The sequence below is a fragment of the Thalassophryne amazonica genome, chromosome 2, assembly GCF_902500255.1.
Source record: "Thalassophryne amazonica chromosome 2, fThaAma1.1, whole genome shotgun sequence".
Taxonomy (NCBI): Eukaryota; Metazoa; Chordata; class Actinopteri; order Batrachoidiformes; family Batrachoididae; genus Thalassophryne; species Thalassophryne amazonica.
This window is the reverse complement of record NC_047104.1, coordinates 109951504-109971407: the sequence shown is the minus strand read 5'-3', so window position 1 is coordinate 109971407 and position 19904 is coordinate 109951504. Positions and strand designations below refer to the sequence as shown.

At 46.2% G+C, this 19904-nt stretch overlaps 1 protein-coding gene across 1 annotated transcript in view; it reads left to right on the top strand.

Annotated features, from left to right (window-relative positions):
* The first annotated feature begins 1431 nt into the window (after window positions 1-1431).
* Window positions 1432-19904, top strand: part of cilp (cartilage intermediate layer protein, nucleotide pyrophosphohydrolase) — a 75865-nt gene continuing 57392 nt past the window's right edge. Inside the window, exon 1 of the mRNA XM_034191552.1 lies at window positions 1432-1570. The gene's annotated coding sequence lies outside the window, so the exon portion shown is untranslated. The remainder of the gene's footprint in view (window positions 1571-19904) is intronic.

The window sequence follows — 19904 nt, the reverse complement described above, 5'->3', positions numbered from 1 at the left end:
TCTTCACGGATGATGCGAAGGAGATGTGTTGCACTGCATGAGGCAAATGGTGGTCCCACCAGATACTGCTGGTAACCCCCCCCAATAAAACAAAACTGCACCTTTCAGAGTGGCCTTTTATTGTGGACAGTCTAAGGCACACCTGTGCACTAATCATGGTGTCTAATCAGCATCTTGGTATGGCACACCTGTGAGGTGGGATGGATTATCTCAGCAAAGGAGAAGTGCTCACTATCACAGATTTAGACTGGTTTGTGAACAATATTTGAGGGAAATGGTGATATTGTGTATGTGGAAAAAGTTTTAGATCTTTGAGTTCATCTCATACAAAATGGGAGCAAAACCAAAAGTGTTGCGTTTATATTTTTGTTGAGTATATATAATATGCCATCCCACCACAACAAAGGGGGGAAAAAGGGAACAGGCAGCTTGTGAAGAAGTGGCCATTGGAAAGAGATAAAGAGGAGAAAGATTAGAGGTCAGACAGCTGGAAATAAAGAATTACAGGCTGCAGTCAGTTGAGACTGATGTCCAGTCAGTATTCAGGTCAGTATCGTGGCTGCAGGGCTGCAAGACAATCAGTCCGTAGTTCCCGAGTGTTCCAAGGGCAACAAGGGCAAAATGAAAAGCTTTGCAAGTAATCTTTAAGATAATAGACTCCTGCTCTAACCAGGGGTGGATCAGTGGTGGGTTAGGCTAAAAGAGAGACATTTTCCTTCTTCATCTGGTGGATATGGTGCCACTTGCATCTTAACCTAGTCCATTATGGCGAGCAGCACATGGGCGGTGCAACGAAACAGCTTCAGTCTCTCTGATATCACTCTCAGGCTGGAGTTCATTGTCTCGCTCTGTCCCACTCTCTCCGTCTCACAGCCGAGATAGATGGAAAGTGTATAAAGAGGACCACTCACTTATGAGAGTTCATTATCTTACACACAGAGGCAGGCAGGAAGGGAGAGAGAGAGAGAGAGAGAGCGAGCTTCACTGGGACGCTGAGCCGCCACGGATCCCAGGGTGGAGGATTGTCCGAGTTCTAAAGAAGGGCATTGGGGGATGCTGGTCTAAACAAATACAGTTCAAGAGTGTCAGAACAAAAAAACAACAACACTATGTTCATAGCGGATAGACAACTCCACAACGCCAGAGAGGAAGGAGAAGTGCACTTTCTTGTTCAAGCAACTGTTCCAGTGTTATGGAAATGCTCATTTAAAAAGGTGAATTGTTGGTTTTGTGTCCTCCCTGACATGCACTTAAAGCGAGCAGCCGCAGAGTTGTTCTGTGTGTGTGTGTTCGACGAGTGTTACAGTGTTGGTGTCTGCGCGGGGATGTGTGTGAGTGTTTGTCCCCTATCAGTATGCTGCCAATTGTCACACTGGAGGCTGGTCTTTCAAATCAGCAACAAAAGCCTCTTTTCCCAAAATGTTCACTCCACAGATACACGGTGAAGCAAAGACAAAGCGTGAATAAATGAGGCAACACAAGAAGGATTTATTAACTCGTGTAAGCGGCGCTATCTCGAGAGGTGTGAAGAAAAGAGTATGATCAGGCAGCGTGGAGCATTCAGAGGCGGGTGAGTGTGCGGAAAGAAAGCGTGTTGCTGTAAGGAGAGAGGCCAAACGTTCCCATGGACGCTTGGTTTGTCTGAGCACAGTTGTTCCCACCGCCACAGCTATTCTGATATGGAGCCGAGTCCTAGCTGAGGTCCGTGTGGCTGTTGTTAAAGTGTGACCCAGTCCAGATGGCCTCTTCTCTCTCCTCTGTGTCTGCAACACACTGCTGCAGCTACGACACATGCACAGTGCAGCTAATAGCCCGCATGGACTGCTGACAGCAAATGAGACAGATGGAGAACATAGAACAGAGAGTAAGACAGGTGCTTCCTGTCTTACTGTAGTTCTAAGAACTGGACATTAACCAGTGACCTAAAGCGAAGACTGGATGTCTTTGGAACCTGGTCACTTGGGAAGATTCATAACTGGACTCATTTTGTGTCAAATCCACAGATTTATATGGAGGCTCAGATGAGTACTATTACTTGCATGGGGAGGCAATGGGGAGGTAATGGTCTAGTGGTTAAGTGTTGGGCTTGAGACCAGAGGATCCTTGGTTCAAATCCCAGCCTGACCAGAAAATCACTAAGGGCCCTTGGTCCTTAATCCCCGAGTTGCTCCTGGTGTGTAGTGAGCAAAGCACTTTGAGCATCTGATGCAGATGGAAAAGCACTATATAAATGCAGTCCATTTACCATTTTGTATAGTGAAGCTCCAACATTTTAATCATATGGCAAGTGTCTCTGTTCATAAGCCAGGTTAACCTGCGTTGTTGTGCCCTTAGTAGGTACAAAATCACAGGCACCAGCACGGAAGGCAGGCATTCAAACCACCAGCTTAAAACCTAAGGACTTTAGTGTTTGTTACCAGGCTCCGGTTTCATAAAGCAGTCTACTTAGGGAATAACCTTGTGTGTCTGATGATTTGCGGACATTCATGCTTGTTATACGGTCACAAATTGAGCTTTAAGATATTTGCCACCGTATAACAGCATGAAAACAGCATGTTTGCAAATCATCAGACACAAGGGGGTTATTCCCAGTATAACCCAATTCCATCATTTGCACAGTTTATTTTTCTGTAGGTAATTCAGTCGGTGAGGCTTACCGTCGAGGCAGCGTCGCTCCAACAGCAGTCAGGGCACGGAGTAATCCATCAAACGTGAAAATCCATCACATCCATCAAATGTGAAACGGTAATTCTGTATCAGAATCCACATTGATACTTTCGTATTGTACCTTAATTTCACCCATTTTGGCGGCAGCGAAGGTACGTGACTTTCTCTTGCTCTCAGTTAACAGTGCTAACACCTAGCAGTGCGCAGCTGGTGTTCTGTCAAATCGTGCATCTCACATAAATGATATTCAACAGGAATGACATCTTGTCAAAACACCGGTCAGGGCGCAGAGTAATGCATCCAAATGTGAAATGGTTGAATATTTTGCCACCGTTACCCTGACATTATACGGTCTGAAATCTCACATGATTAACTACGTAATCAGATTCGTGGAAAAATGTCATTGGATTAGAATCTTGTTTAGTCAACTAAACTCACTTAGTTGACTCATTTTTTGATGTTAGTTGTTGCACAAAGCACTTAGTCAACTAAAGTTTTGCGTTACAGAACTAAACTTTTTAGCCTGGTACAGAGGAGGCTAATCTTATTTTGTTGACAAAACTTCAGTGTCTTACCTCAAAATGGCAGCTATCATGTACCAGCACACCCTTACGTCACTTGTATTCCTCCAAAAGGAGAACTTCCACCGCTTTTGGCAGTGGTTGCAGCAGATGACGATCATGAAGTGGTTGTGACAGTTCTCACATTAGCCAGGCTGAGCAGCTTTGTGTGCACAAAAAGGCTTGACGGAAGTGTAGAAGAAGAACTGGTAGGCTAAGAGCTAAGCTAAATGTTAATAAAGCCAGTTAACGAAACAAAGGCTGGATAGTTCATGATAACGACCAACCCAGAAGTAAACAAAACTCTTGTTGGAGGTGTTTCTTGGCAATGGCGCTTGCGAGGCCATTATGCCTGTGAAAAGCATTGACTAATGTAAGACAGCTAATCTACAAGTTTAGTCGTCAATGTGAAACGGAGATTAGATGGATAATGTTGGGTGACTAACCGTAGTCGACTAAGTAAGTTTAGTAGACTAAAATATTAGAGTACTTTATGAAACCGGGCCCAGAACATCTCTTGGCATTAGTGAGTGAGGTTTTACTTCACTGTACAGCACCTTCTGCTGTAGTGAGGACCCCAGCAACAGGGGAAAGACCGGGAGATGCACATGTTTCATCTGGCTGCTGCAGGTAGATGGTTACTTTTGAGATCCTGGGATGGACCGGTTGTCTGTCTGAATGGTTGCCATGCCATGCCATGGTAGTTCCATGGTGTGGTGGATGTGGTGACACATGGCACCAATGCATGTTTCCAGACTTGTTGTGACTTGTCATGATGGAGGAGGAGATTCAAACAATCACAACATGAAGTCTGAGCTTCAACAATTATATGCAGATTGATGCTGTGTCAGGTGATTGAACTTCACCCAAATCTCTGACAGCAACAAAGCGACTGGCTGTCACAAAGGACAGCTTTGTATTTCATCCTCTGACCAACTATTCGTCTGACAGGTGTTCCTGTCTCCGTGCAATACACAGTAACACCAGCGCCCTGCACCCAGTCCATCTAGTCACTGATTAAGCATCCTGCCCTACAAGTGCAAGTGCGTCCATTATCACTGGCGGACACGTCGCTATGTGGTCAGTAACAGCTTTCCAACGACATATGGGACCCCCTCTGTCCCTCAGATTGTGCTGCTCATTTCTCCAAGATAATATATTTTCCCCCCATTTAATTTCTCACTGATGCTTCAGTCTTCACTCATCATTGGCATTCTGTGTCCCATATCTGAGCCATTCTACTCTAAATTTGAAAGCCCCATCAATTCTGTTGGAGATACTATCTTTGTAATCTATTACCTCACATAACATATTTCTCAAGCACAGTAAAGAGGAAAATAAAAGCTCATTAACAGCTGCAGCACTGTTGATATCGCCATGGCCACAATGTTCTATATCTATTGCTCTGTTCCAAGTCTGAAAAATAAAAGGCTTTTCCCACTGCGGTTGGAATTCAATGTCAACAGCTCGGGCAGGTTCTGCCAAGCCCTGGTACGTGTTATGAGGTCACAATCAACGTGGCCTTCTACAAAGTGGACAGAAAGAGCTGTTACAACTGTATGTTTGTTTGTTTCTTAATTGCTAAATGTATTTTCTGCTTGAAATTGTTGCGATGAATCAAACGTAATTAGTTTCAACTGCTAGCTATCACACCTTCATAGATACAGTATATGTACAGTAGTTGACTAAAACCTCACTTTGCTTAAAACATTCATGTACTCGAGCTGGAACTGATGTAAGTGAAAACACCATTTTTTTTATCAAGTAAATAAAACAAGTTATCTATACTCAACAAAAATATAAACACAACACTTTTGGTTTTGCTCCCATTTTGTATGAGATGAACTCAAAGATCTAAAACTTTTTCCACATACACAATATCACCATTTCCCTCAAATATTGTTCACAAACCAGTTTAAATCTGTGATAGTGAGCACTTCTCCTTTGCTGAGATAATCCATCTCACCTCACAGGTGTGCCATATCAAGATGCTGATTAGACACCATGATTAGTGCACAGGTGTGCCTTAGACTGCCCACAATAAAAGGCCACTCTGAAAGGTGCAGTTTTATCACACAGCACAATGCCACAGATGTCGCAAGATTTGAGGGAGCGTGCAACTGGCATGCTGACAGCAGGAATGTCAACCAGAGCTGTTGCTCGTGTATTGAATGTTCATGTCTCTACCATAAGCCGTCTCCAAAGGCGTTTCAGAGAATTTGGCAGTACATCCAACCAGCCTCATAACCGCAGACCACGTGTAACCACACCAGCCCAGGACCTCCACATCCAGCATGTTCACCTCCAAGATCGTCTGAGACCAGCCACTCGGACAGCTGCTGAAACAATCGGTTTGCATAACCAAAGAATTTCTGCACAAACTGTCAGAAACCATCTCAGGGAAGCTCATCTGCATGCTTGTCGTCCTCATCGGGGTCTCGACCTGACTCCAGTTCGTTATCGTAACCGACTTGAGTGGGCAAATGCTCACATTCGCTGGCGTTTGGCACGTTGGAGAGGTGTTCTCTGCAACTCTATGCGACCATCATTTGCATGAGGCAAATGATGGTCACACCAGATACTGACTGGTATCCCCCCCCCCCAATAAAACAAAACTGCACCTTTCAGAGTGGCCTTTTATTGTGGGCAGTCTAAGGCACACCTGTGCACTAATCATGGTGTCTAATCAGCATCTTGATATGGCACACCTGTGAGGTGGGATGGATTATCTCAGCAAAGGAGAAGTGCTCACTATCACAGATTTAGACTGGTTTGTGAACAATATTTGAGGGAAATGGTGATATTGTGTATGTGGAAAAAGTTTTAGATCTTTGAGTTCATCTCATACAAAATGGGAGCAAAACCAAAAGTATTTGCAGTTGCTGATTGTTCATTTAAATTACAGGAGTAATTACTGAAATCAAAATGTCGTTCTGCACAGTTGATGGTTGTTGCGACCGACCATTCACAGTAAAAACCAACAATGGTCAGAAAATTCGCAACAACGTCTTTGAGTAATATCACACAGAATACACTCAAATGTGTGCTTGAGTCATTTCACATTGATACGCTATTGCATTTGTATTCTGTTGCTAACAGGGTTGTCGGAAAAAATCGATTCACATCTGAATCGTGATTCTTGTTTATTACGATTCTGAGTCGATCCAAAATGTCCAAGAATCAATTTTTAAAAAGCATTTTATTAAACATTTCCTTGCTTACTCGCTGCGTGTACTGTTTGTCAGGCAACAGCTTCCGTACTACAGCGTCTACGTGAGGGGCGGGGGGGTCCGGCGTGCTTCAAACGTTCGTGAGCTGAAGCTTAGCATGGCGGATGAAGAGTTAATTCAGCCAGCACCGTCTTTGCTGAAGGCAAATGTTTGGGCGCATTTTGGATTTTATTATTTGCTGCGTAAGAAGGAGCTTGACATGACTTATGCAGTGTGCAAAATCTGCAAAATGAAAGTTAAGTACTTCGGAAACACTTCAAATCCGCAAGCCCACATGCTACGTCATCACCCAGAGCTAAAAGGAACGGAGCAGTGGTCTCTGCCGACTACTGACCAGCGCTTCGCTAAACTGCCAGTCAGCTCCAAACGAGCAAAGCAGATAAGTAAATTTACATCTAGAATCACTTGATTAACCTTGTAAAGCTGCATTTTGTTAAACATAAACATTTTTTAAGTAATATAACTATTTCTCAGAGCTCTTTGAATCGAAAATTGATTCTGAATCGAATCGACAATCAATAAATCTTACATGACAAGTTTATATTTATTAATTTTCATTTGTTTGTTTGATTGTTTTGGGGTTTACAACCTTGTTACATCTGGGTGTCACCTTTAACAATTGTGTCATCTACAAGAAATCCATTTTTCCACAAATTAGTGAAAAGGAAATATGGTACACGGGTATCAATTCCACCTTCAGCAGAGTTCTGAATTAATTAATTTTATGAGTCTTAACACTAGAACTACCAGGGTAGTCAATTTGATGGTTTTGAAAGTTTGACCTGTCATAACTCTGGTTAATTAAAACCATTCTGTTCATGGCATCCTGACTTTGCCTAAATCTTTGTCCTGTTTGTTCCTGTGTCTCTATTTTTAAAAAAGGAACAAGAAGATATAAGTATTTCTACCTCTAACTACCGCAGCTGCTATTTTGACGGCCCTATTATTTGCATTGTATTTTTTTTCCGCAGCTTAGTGTGGACGCAAGTGTCAGCTAGCAGCCACCGCTCTGGTGTACTGTTTGAGACGGAGACAGCTAGCAATTAATTCTAAATGGCTTCTAGATGACAAAGCATTGGAAATGCTACAAAATTTAGATGATGGGGATTCTGGGGGTGAGGGGGATTCGGACAACTCTTGGTCTGTCGTGACACCAGTGACAGTGAGTCGGAGAGTGAGTCTCCCCCGGCTAAAAAGAGACGAGTTGTCCCGTCTGCTGGAGGTAGGGTGATGACACATTTTTTTCAAGGTAGTAAAAGAGTAAGAATGCTACCCGTCAAATTGACGGCCTTGGCAGTTCTAGTAGTGTTAAAGTTCTGGAAGTCCTAGTGTTAAAATTGGAACATCCATCCATCCATCCATTTTCTTCCGAGGTCGGGTCGCGGGGGCAGCAGCTCAAGCAAAGCCGCCCAGACCTCCAGATCCACACACACCTCCCCCAGCTCCTCCAGGGCAACTCCGAGGCATTCTCAAGCCAGCTGTTGTGTGGGCCGCCAGAAGAGGAGGTACTGCTGGCCCACCACCAGAGGGCGCCCTGCCTGAAGTGCGGGCTTCAGGCACGAGAGGGCGCTGCCGCCTACAGGAACAGCCGAGGTGACAGCTGTCACTCATCAACTATGACAGCTGTCACCGATCATCTGCATCTCACCCGGGATAAAAGCAGGATGACACCTCCACCACATCGCCGAGATATCGACTTCTGTGAGAGGTAATATTCTCTGCCATCATTCAGTAATTTCAAGAGCTATTGTGTTGCAGCTGTCCACCAGAGGACTGGCGTGGGTCGCGACTGTTTCATCCTTCGTCTCGTCAGATAAGTGGTTAAACAGACGCTGCACGAGTGTGTGTTAAAGGTGGAGGTGGAATTCCCACCATTATTGTTACGGGGTGTACACACACCCACACTTGACTGTCTTTGTTCTCCGCCAGCAGTACCAGATCCGACACGCTGAGACGGTGGCCACCTGGGGACTTCAGGACTTGGCGGCTCCAGTATCCTTCGGGTTCGGTGGCGGTGGAAATCATGTGGTTCCGGTTCATCTCCAGACGGGCGTCTCCTATCGTCGAGCCTGCCCACACGACACCTTCATTAATTGACTTGTATTCATTCTGTAATCTGCTGTGTGTGGTTGTGACATTCACAACAGTAAAGTGTTCTAATTTAACTCCCTCTATTGTCCATTCATTTACGCCCCCTGTTGTGGGTCCGTGTCACTACACTTTCCCAACAGGATATCTCGGCCCTAGAAACTGGGCTTAGGGTGGGCCAAGAAATTCACGTGGGACACACACACATTTCCACATGGCTCCCAGTTACAATCCTTAGCGGGGATTTAACCCTTCAGGCCCCAGCACTGGTAGACACAGGGTCAGAAGGGAATCTGCTAGACAGCAGATGGGCCAGGGAGGTAGGGCTCCCTCTGGTGGCGCTTCCTTCACCATTGCAGGTGCGAGCACTAGATGGCACCCTACTCCCTTTAATCACACACAGGACACTACCAGTAACTCTGGTAGTGTCAGGGAATCATCGGGAGGAGATTGAGTTTTTTGTGACTCCCTCTACCTCCCGTGTGATTCTGGGGTTCCCTTGGATGCTAAAACACAATCCCCGGATTGATTGGCCCTCCGGGGTGGTGGTACAGTGGAGCGAGACCTGCCATCGGGTGTGTTTGGGATCCTCGGTTCCTCCCGGTTCCCAGGCTAAGGAGATTGAGTTTTTTGTGACTCCCTCTACCTCCCGTGTGATTCTGGGGTTCCCTTGGATGCTAAAACACAATCCCCGGATTGATTGGCCCTCCGGGGTGGTGGTACAGTGGAGCGAGACCTGCCATCGGGTGTGTTTGGGATCCTCGGTTCCTCCCGGTTCCCAGGCTAAGGAGCAGGTCAAAGTTCCCCCCAATCTGTCGGTGGTGCCGGTTGAGTACCACGATCTTGCTGACGTTTTTAGCAAGGATCGGGCACTCACCCTTCCCCCGCACCGTCCGTACGATTGTGCCATCGATTTGATGCCAGGCGTGGAGTTCCTGTCCAGCAGGCTGTACAACCTCTCCCGACCTGAGCGTGAATCGATGGAGACCTACATCCGGGACTCCTTAGCTGCCGGGCTGATCCGTAACTCCACCTCCCCGATGGGAGCAGGTTTCTTTTTTGTGGGCAAAAAAGATGGCGGTCTTCGTCCATGCATTGATTACCGGGGACTGAACAAGATCACGGTTCGGAACCGATACCCGTTGCCTTTGTTGGAGTCGGTGTTCACCCCCCTGCATGGAGCCAAAATCTTCACAAAGCTGGATCTTAGGAACGCATACCACCTAGTTCGGGTCCGGAAGGGAGACGAATGGAAGACGGCATTCAACACCCCGTTAGGTCATTTTGAGTACCTGGTCATGCCGTTCGGCCTCACAAACGCCCCCGCGACGTTCCAAGCTTTTTTTAATGACATCTTGCGGAACTTCCTGCACCGATTCGTCTTCGTATATCTGGACGATATACTCATTTTTTCTCCGGATCCTGAGACCCATGTACGGCATGTACGTCAGGTCCTGCAGCGGTTGTTGGAGAACCGGCTGTTTGTGAAGGGCAAGAAGTGTGAGTTTCACCGCACCTCTTTGTCCTTCCTGGGGTTTATCATCTCCTCCAACTCCGTCGCCCCGGATCCGGCCAAGGTCGCAGCGGTGAGAGACTGGCCCCAACCTACGAGCCGTAGGAAGCTGCAACAGTTCCTCGGCTTTGCAAATTTTTACAGGAGGTTCATTAAGGGGTATAGTCAGGTAGTTAGCCCCCTGACAGCCCTGACCTCACCAAAAGTTCCCTTCACCTGGTCGGATCGGTGCGATGCCGCGTTTAGGGAGTTGAAACAGCGCTTCTCGACTGCACCCGTCTTGGTGCAGCCCGATCCTAGTCGCCAGTTTGTGGTTGAAGTGGACGCCTCTGACTCAGGGATAGGAGCCGTGCTATCCCAGAGCGGAGAGACCGATAAGGTTCTTCACCCGTGTGCCTATTTCTCCCGCAGGTTGACCCCAGCAGAGCAGAACTATGACGTGGGCAATCGAGAGCTCCTTGTGGTGAAAGAGGCTCTTGAGGAGTGGAGACACCTGCTGGAGGGAGCGTCAGTGCCTTTCACGGTTTTTACTGACCATCGGAACCTGGAGTATATCAGGACCGCCAAGCGACTGAACCCCAGGCAAGCCCGCTGGTCACTGTTTTTCGGCCGTTCTGACTTCCGGATCACTTACCGCCCCAGGACCAAAAACCAGAGGTCGGATGCCCTGTCCCGGGTGCACGAACATGAAGTCAAGACCGAGCTGTCGGATCCACCGGAACCCATCTTACCGGAGTCCACTATCGTGGCTACCCTTACCTGGGACGTGGAGAAGACCGTCCGGGAGGCCCTGGCACGGAGCCCGGATCCCGGAACAGGACCAAGAAACAGACTATACGTCCCACCAGAAGCCAGAGCTGCCGTCCTGGACTTCTGTCACGGGTCCAAGCTCTCCTGCCACCCAGGGGTGCGTAGGACCGTGGCAGTGGTCCGGCAGCGCTTCTGGTGGGCGTCTCTGGAGGCTGACGTCCGGGCTTATATCCAGGCCTGCACCACCTGTGTCAGGGGCAAGGCGGACCACCAGAAGGCACAGGGACTCCTGCAGCCACTTCCTGTGCCTCATCGCCCCTGGTCCCACATCGGTCTGGATTTCGTCACGGGCCTCCCGCCGTCCCGGGGGCACACCACCATCCTCACGATAGTGGACCGGTTCTCCAAGGCGGCCCACTTCGTGGCCCTCCCGAAGCTCCCATCGGCCCAGGAGACGGTGGATCTCCTGGTCCACCATGTCGTCCGGCTGCATGGGATACCAACAGACATCGTTTCGGATCGCGGTCCCCAGTTCTCCTCGCAGGTGTGGAGGAGTTTCTGCCGGGAACTGGGGGCCACCATGAGCCTCTCTTCTGGGTATCACCCTCAGACTAACGGACAGGCTGAACGGGCCAATCAAGAGTTGGAGCAGGCCCTGCGTTGTACAACATCCGCACACCCGAGGGCTTGGAGTGAACACCTGGCCTGGATCGAGTACGCGCATAACAGCCAAGTGTCCTCTGCCACCGGCCTCTCCCCGTTTGAGGTGTGTCTGGGGTACCAACCCCCTTTGTTTCCTGTGGTGGAGGGAGAGGTCGGTGTGCCCTCGGTCCAGGCCCACCTGCGGAGATGCCGTCGGGTGTGGCGCACCGCCTGTTCGGCATTGTTGAGGGCCCGGACGACGGCAAAAGCCCATGCAGACCGTCGACGGCCCCCGGCCCCCGCATACCAGCCCGGGCAGGAGGTATGGCTATCTACCAAGGACATACCTCTCCAAGTGGCTTCCCCGAAGTTGAAAGACCGCTACATAGGGCCGTTCCGCATCCTCAAGGTCCTCAGTCCCACCGCAGTGAGGCTCCAACTCCTGGCCTCACTGCGGATCCATCCAGTTTTTCACATCTCCAGGTTGAAACCACATCACACCTCACCCCTCTGTGCACCCGGTCCGGCGCCGCCTCCTTCCCGTATCATCGACGGGGAGCCGGCTTGGACAGTACGCCGGCTCTTGGATGTCCGTCGAATGGGCCGAGGCTTTCAATATTTGGTGGACTGGGAAGGGTATGGACCCGAAGAACGCTCCTGGGTGAAGAAGAGCTTCATCCTGGACCCGGCCCTCCTGGTCGATTTTTACCGACGCCACCCGGACAAGCCTGGTCGGGTGCCAGGAGGTGCCCGTTGAGGGGGGGGGTCCTGTTGTGTGGGCCGCCAGAAGAGGAGGTACTGCTGGCCCACCACCAGAGGGCGCCCTGCCTGAAGTGCGGGCTTCAGGCACGAGAGGGCGCTGCCGCCTACAGAAACAGCCGAGGTGACAGCTGTCACTCATCAACTATGACAGCTGTCACCGATCATCTGCATCTCACCCGGGATAAAAGCAGGATGACACCTCCACCACATCGCCGAGATATCGACTTCTGTGAGAGGTAATATTCTCTGCCAGCATTCAGTGATTTCAAGAGCTATTGTGTTTCAGCTGTCCACCAGAGGACCGACATGGGTCGCGACTGTTTCATCCTTCGTCTCGTCAGATAAGTGGTTAAACAGACGCTGCACGAGTGTGTGTTAAAGGTGGAGGTGGAATTCCCACCATTATTGTTACGGGGTGTACACACACCCACACTTGACTGTCTTTGTTCTCCGCCAGCAGTACCAGATCCGACACGCTGAGACGGTGGCCACCTGCGGACTTCGGGACTTGGCAGCTCCAGTATCCTTTGGGTTCGGTGGCGGTGGAAATCGTGTGGTTCCGGTTCATCTCCAGACGGGCGTCTCCTATCGTCGAGCCTGCCCACACGACACCTTCATTAATTGACTTGTATTCATTCTGTAATCTGCTGTGTGTGGTTGTGACATTCACAACAGTAAAGTGTTCTAATTTAACTCCCTCTATTGTCCGTTCATTTACGCCCCCTGTTGTGGGTCCATGTCACTACACTTTCCCAACACCAGCTGTGAGATATAGTCCCTCCAGCGTGTCCTGGGTCTTCCCCGGGGCCTCCTCCCGATGGGACGTGCTCGGAACACCTCTCCAGCGAGGTGTCCAGATGTATTTGTGCATTTTATGATTACTTACAACATATTCCTGGTGATATTATTACATTTCTTTGGAGACTATTTACCCCCATGGTACTCCAACAGTAAATGTCATCTCAAGATTTTGCATCAACTTGTTTGGTCACTGTTCAATAAGAAGGAGTAGAATTAAGACCTATACAGGCCCCGAGGCCCACTGGTGTCAGTGCTTATCATGGATTCTGTAATGTAACACAGATGAGTCGGTGACATCAGTCCTTCTCAGGTTACTTCCTCAGCCAAGGCCGGCGCCAATTTACAGCTGGGTGGACTAGTATAATGCAAATTAAGTGTCTTGTCCAAGGACACAGACAGGTAGTACAGCCAGGTGCTGATCTACCTAAGGAAAAAAAAGTATGTTAGCTGGGCCCACTTACAGTAAACGAACTTTACTCAGAATGTAATTTAGGTTTTACAAGTGTTATTTAAATGGGCAAAAAAAAAAACCTGCATTCTATTGTTTACTGTATGTTATTAATATACACTCAACAAAAATATAAACGCAACACTTTTGGTTTTGCTCTCATTTTGTATGAGATGAACTCAAAGATCTAAAACTTTTTCCACATACACAATATCACCATTTCCCTCAAATATTGTTCACAAACCAGTCGAAATCTGTGATAGTGAGCATTTCTCCTTTGCTGAGATAATCCATCCCACCTCACAGGTGTGCCATACCAAGATGCTGATTAGACACCATGATTAGTGCACAGGTGTGCCTTAGACTGCCCACAATAAAAGGCCACTCTGAAAGGTGCAGTTTTATTTTATTGGGGGGGGGATACCAGTCAGTATCTGGTGTGACCACCATTTGCCTCATGCAGTGCAACACATCTCCTTCGCATCATCCGTGAAGAGAACACCTCTCCAACGTGCCAAACGCCAGCGAATGTGAGCATTTGCCCACTCAAGTCGGATACGACGACAAACTGGAGTCAGGTCAAGACCCCGATGAGGACAACGAGCATGCAGATGAGCTTCCCTGAGACGGTTTCTGACAGTTTGTGCAGAAATTCTTTGGTTATGCAAACCGATTGTTCCAGCAGCTGTCCAAGTGGCTGGTCTCAGACGATCTTGGAGGTGAACATGCTGGATGTGGAGGTCCTGGGCTGGTGTGGTTACACGTGGTCTTCGGTTGTGAAGCTGGTTGGATGTACTGCCAAATTCTCTGAAACGACTTTGGAGACGGCTTATGGTAGAGACATGAACATTCAATACACGAGCAACAGCTCTGGTTGACATTCCTGCTGTCAACATGCAAATTGCACGCTCCCTCAAATCTTGCGACATCTGTGGCATTGTGCTGTGTGATAAAACTGCACCTTTCAGAGTGGCCTTTTATTGTGGGCAGTCTAAGGCACACCTGTGCACTAATCATGGTGTCTACTCAGCATCTTGGTATGGCACACCTGTGAGGTGGGATGGATTATCTCAGCAAAGGAGAAGTGCTCACTATCACAGATTTAGACTGGTTTGTGAACAATATTTGAGAGAAATGGTGATATTGTGTATGTGGAAAAAGTTTTAGATCTTTGAGTTCATCTCATACAAAATGGGAGCAAAACCAAAAGTGTTGCGTTTATATTTTTGTTGAGTATAGTTTTTTTAAGGACTTACAAGGCAAAATTTGTGTCACGAGTGGTAAACAAACTGACCAGTGTCAATGTCAAAGACTGACAGAGGGTTGTTCAAGGAAAAATGCCCTCATCTAATTTACTTCAAAGCATTTTTTCCAATGTTGCACCAGTAAAGTAACAACAAAGTGGATTGGCAATATTATTTGGAGAGTAGAATGGATATTTGTGCATCTTCACTCCCATTCATTCTTTTCAGAAGTACTTTTTCAGTACAGGATTTCTCACAAACAAAGCAGTTGTCAAAGGCAAGTAGATCGCTGAGGCTTGACTGCTAACATTAGTAGTAGGATCATAAAAAATGCAGCTGTAAAAACGATAGTCTACTGCTTTCAGTTTTGAACATGAAAGTAGCCCTTATTCCTTGCTGAGTTCGATAACAGTGATTTCCCGAGAAGCGCGTCTGCGGGGCTTGTGTGTGTCTTTGGAGGACGTCGGCATGCTGCTCACCACACATCATCACAACTCATGAAAGCTTGCTTAGACCCCCATCACACATAACACGAATGAGGCCGAATGGCATCAGAATGACAAGTCGGCCGATGAGTGTCGAGGTGCAGTCTGAAAACGTCGGACAGCAGTCTCAGAGCCTTCTACATGGGTGGGCCCATTCGCACAGCTGCTTCGAATGTTTTGCACAGTCCATTCCAGGTGGGACATCCATTGAACGACAGTCTATGTGCAGTCTGAGAGCAATCCCACTGCAATCTACATATTCGTATGGCGTCATTAACAGCAGTCGGAAGAATCTGATCGTGGTTGGGGGAACTCTGATATGGATTAGGCACATCAGATCCTGCCGGCGTGTCCCGCTTGTGCCACGCACATGCACCTCCACTGGATCCCGTTCAGGGAGCACAAGGATATGTTGATATGCAACATGTATGTGGCATGCATTCATCATGTGCAGTGGATGTGAACATTGCGCAATCAAACAGTAAGCACCATCTGTCACTGCAAGCCCATGCATCATTGTGAGCATCAGAGGCTCGGTGCGAAGCCCACAACGCAGCTGAAAAGGATGTCACCCCCCTAATACACAATCTAACACGTATTTACCATCTAACTCTGTCAGAGGAATGACAGTGAACTGTTTCACCAGCCCATGACATCATAAATATACATGTGAACTCACCTCCAGTACAGCCTCAGATGCGTTTCACAGCGTAGGGCAGACAACAGCCAGGGAAGCCCCTCTCGTGCCAACTGCACGGTGTGCTGACGACATCGGCTTACAAATGCCCCATCCACTATGTCAGCCGCAGTCCTGCACCGTGCCGCACGCCAGTGAACCGACCGGTCAATGCGGCGCACAGTTCTTCCATGCACTCAGTTTACTGACAACACCAGCTCACATTATTATCTCATAGGTTGTAAATGCCTTTTAATTGCTAGCAAGCTAACAGTAACTTGAGGAAGATGTTACCACTCAAGGGAAATGAATGCCTGTTTGGGTAACCCTATTTGTCATCCCATGAGCTACTCGACCATAACTGATAGCTTAAATTCAGCACTCACAAGTCTGTTAGATTGAATTGTTCCATCTACTATAAAATCCTGTCATCCGAGAGTGCACATACCATGATTTAATGGTTGTTCACACAATCTCAACCACAAGTATAGGATGGAGCACAAAAGGCGTAGCTCGAAACTAAAACTTTTTCATCTTGCATGGTGTGGTGCTCTTGGAATATAAGCCTTCATTACTGGCTACAAATAGGGTTGATTACTCTCACTTAATTAGCAAAAACAAGCATAACTCAAAGTTCTTGTTTGACACTGTGACTATATTAAAGGGCAACCACCTGTAAGTCATTCATCATTTACTGCTCAAGAATTATTAGATTATTTTGAAGAGAAAACAGAGGATATGAGGTCAAAAATACCCCAGCATGCTTCAGTCACACTGCTGGGTCCTGCAACTGATGTAGGCACCTTCTCTGCTCGGAAGTCAAGATGTTCCAATTCTGACACTATTTTTTCTGGATTCGTTGCCGTAGCGTGTAAATGCTAAAAGGATAACTTCTGTTTCTATGTTTTCTATCCATAGTGATCAAACCTATTCTTAATAGACTTAGATCCATGTTCATTGATAAGTTGCAGACCGATATCAAATCTATCCTTCCGCTCTAAAATTCTTGAAAAGTGGTTTCACAGCAACTTGTGGATTATCTTGCTGATGATGTCTATAGGATGCATTTGTAATGTACCACTGCATAGAGACAGATCTTACCAAAGTGGTGAATGATCTTCGGCTTGCGATGGATTTGGATACCACCACAGTGCTGCTATTAGACCTTAATGCTGTGTTTGACATGGTCGATCATTACATTTTATTGGATAGGCTTGGGAGTTACTTTGGTATTACTAGCCATGTTCTGTAATGGATGACATCATAAATCCAGTCGATCTCATTGTGTCTTGTATTACGGCGTTACTTTATATCTTGTTCCAGTAAAAATATGGGGTACCACAGGAGTCTGTATTAGGCCCTCTCCTATTCTCTCTCTATATAGTACCTCTTGGTCAGTCACTCTTGACTACTTAGACTGGGACCAAATGTTATCCCGGCAGAGTATATTTGACTCAGCAAAATTTACTGTGTAGTCCCTATGTGGAGTCGCTGGATGTTAAATTTTTGTGATGAACTGTGGATCATACTACCCACGATAATCCATCTCAGGGACTTCCAATGTGGTCGTTCATTTTTATTTGCATATTTCAGCGTTCTTTGTTGTATTTTGTTCACCTGATTTTTGTTATTGTTAGTATAAAACTGAACCAGATGGTCACCCCTCTGAGTCTGGTCTGCTTGAGGTTTCTTCCTCAAATAGGGAGTTTTTCCTGACCACTGTATTAAGTTGCTTGCTCAGGGTGTTTGGTAAGGTTAGATCTTACCCTTGTGAAGTGCGTTGGGGTGACTTGTGTTGTGATTTGGTGCTGTATAAATAAACAGAAATTGTTTTCTTTGAATAATGTTTCACTTATGCCTGTGACATGTCGTAAGTACATTTTTCTGCTGCATCTGGATGTTCTTTGTCTTTACAGCTCGTATATGACCATCAAGCTAAAACACATTATGGCAAAGCAAATCTGCAGCAAACATTTTAATTGGGTAATTAAGTAGAACCAGAATGAAGCTTTTGCTGTCCCTGCTGAGAGCAGAATTGCTCATTAACCTGTAATTTTCTTGCGTGTGAGCATTAGTTATGTGTAAAGGATCTATAGAGAGACCAGTTAATTACATCTATTAGTGACACACACCCACAGCAACACACATTTATATGAACATAAGCACACACGTACGTGTCTTATCCTCTTTCTCCATGATGTTCGGGTGCAGCAGCGACTGACTTATAGCAATTTCATAAGGAAACAACTGCCCATTTTGCTCAAAGAAATGAAGAAATTAATGCAATTCTTCTGAACACATTTCTTCTCACTGGCTATGCCAGTGTTGACCTTTAAAGTCCAGCCTGCTAACCTTTAAAAGTCATTACGATTTAATGTGAGTCTAGTTTCTCAGAGAACAGCTGGCCGGTTGTGGGCTGCCTTTTGTTTTTACCAAGCTCCGTATCTGCAGGGATGATTATGATTATTTTATAATGATTATTTTATCATTTTTTCTTGATCAATGAACCTCATTGTTGAGCTCATTAGTGGTGTGGTTTGAGCACTTTGGCAACACAAATAAAAAGCACAGTGATACCTAAATATCACTGACTGCTTAATGCTGACAAATTATACTGTATTTGTTGTCTTTCTTCTGCCTGATTCTGTTTTTTTTTCTCTCTCTCTCTCTGTTTGAGGTGTGGCTCCATCCAGAGATGGGAGTGGGTGTCTTCTCCTGCAGACCTCCCATCCTGTGCACCAGCATGGACTCCCAAAATTTCCTATATATTCGTATTGTCAATCATCTCAGTAGCATGGCCCAAGCAGTGGGTCACCCCCTTGAGTCTGGTCTGCTTGAGGTTTCTTCCTCAAATCATCAGAGGGAGTTTTTCCTTACCACTGTCACCTCTGTGCTTGCTCTACGGGTTGGTAAGGTTAGACCTTACTTGTGTGAAGTGTCTTGAGGCAACTTTGATTTGGTACTATAAAAATGAAATAAATAAAAAAAATGACAGGTTGTCATCAATTATTAAAACAGTAAAGTAAGTCCTTTCAGCTGCTCCCTCGTTTACACTCAGGGTCACCACATCAAATCCAAGGTGGACCTGCATGTTGAACAGTGATGCCGGTAACATGTTACTTAGTAACGCATTACTCTAATCTAACCACTTTTTTTTAGTAACGAGTAATCTAACACAATCTTTCCAAATCAGTAATCAGATTAAAGTTACTTCTCCAAGTCACTGTGCGTTACTATTATTTTTGCATTGTGGGTCGATAGCAGCATTAAACTTGGTGCGTGGGCAGGAGGTCGGGGTTCGACTGAACTACACACTTTAAGCGAGCTGTGAGCTTTTCATCCGCGGTTTTCTGCAGCAGCTATGACTTGTCCTCACCTCTTAAAGCGCAGTGACAACAGCACACCTGCACTGAGCTTTACAAAGACATTTTTATGCTTTTTTTTCCCTCCTTTATTTATTTGTATTCCATGTATATTTTTGTACTTTATTTTTGCGTAGGCTTACTGTATACAAGTGCTAAATGCACAGGGTTTTGTACTGTACAAGTGCTACGTGTAAATGCACAGGATTTCTGTTTTTGCACTTTTTTTACTATGTACAAGTGCTAAATGCACAGGTTTTTTTTGTTTGTTTGTTTTGCAACATGCATTTAGCCTACAATGAACAATAAACATTTAGTTCTTCAGCTTCATGTCCTGAACATTTCATTTTCTATGTTGTAGTGGTTTTAATTTTGATTGATTAATCGATTTAACAACATAGTTTAGTTTGGAGCACAGATTGAACTGTTTTGAGGTGATAGTTTGATTTTGATAGAAGAGTCTGGGGATTTGTGAATCTAGTTGGAATTTTTTTGATTTGTGTTTAAGGTTTTTAGAAAATGGGTCGAGGTTTCAAAAAACGTGTTTCAGCAATTGGGAAAAACTGTAAATGCAAGTCTTGACAATATAATGTTTACATTAATTTTCTAATTTTCTAAAGCATTAATTTTCTATTTGCCACCTTTAAATGTAAAGTATAGAAGGTTGAGAGCTGAA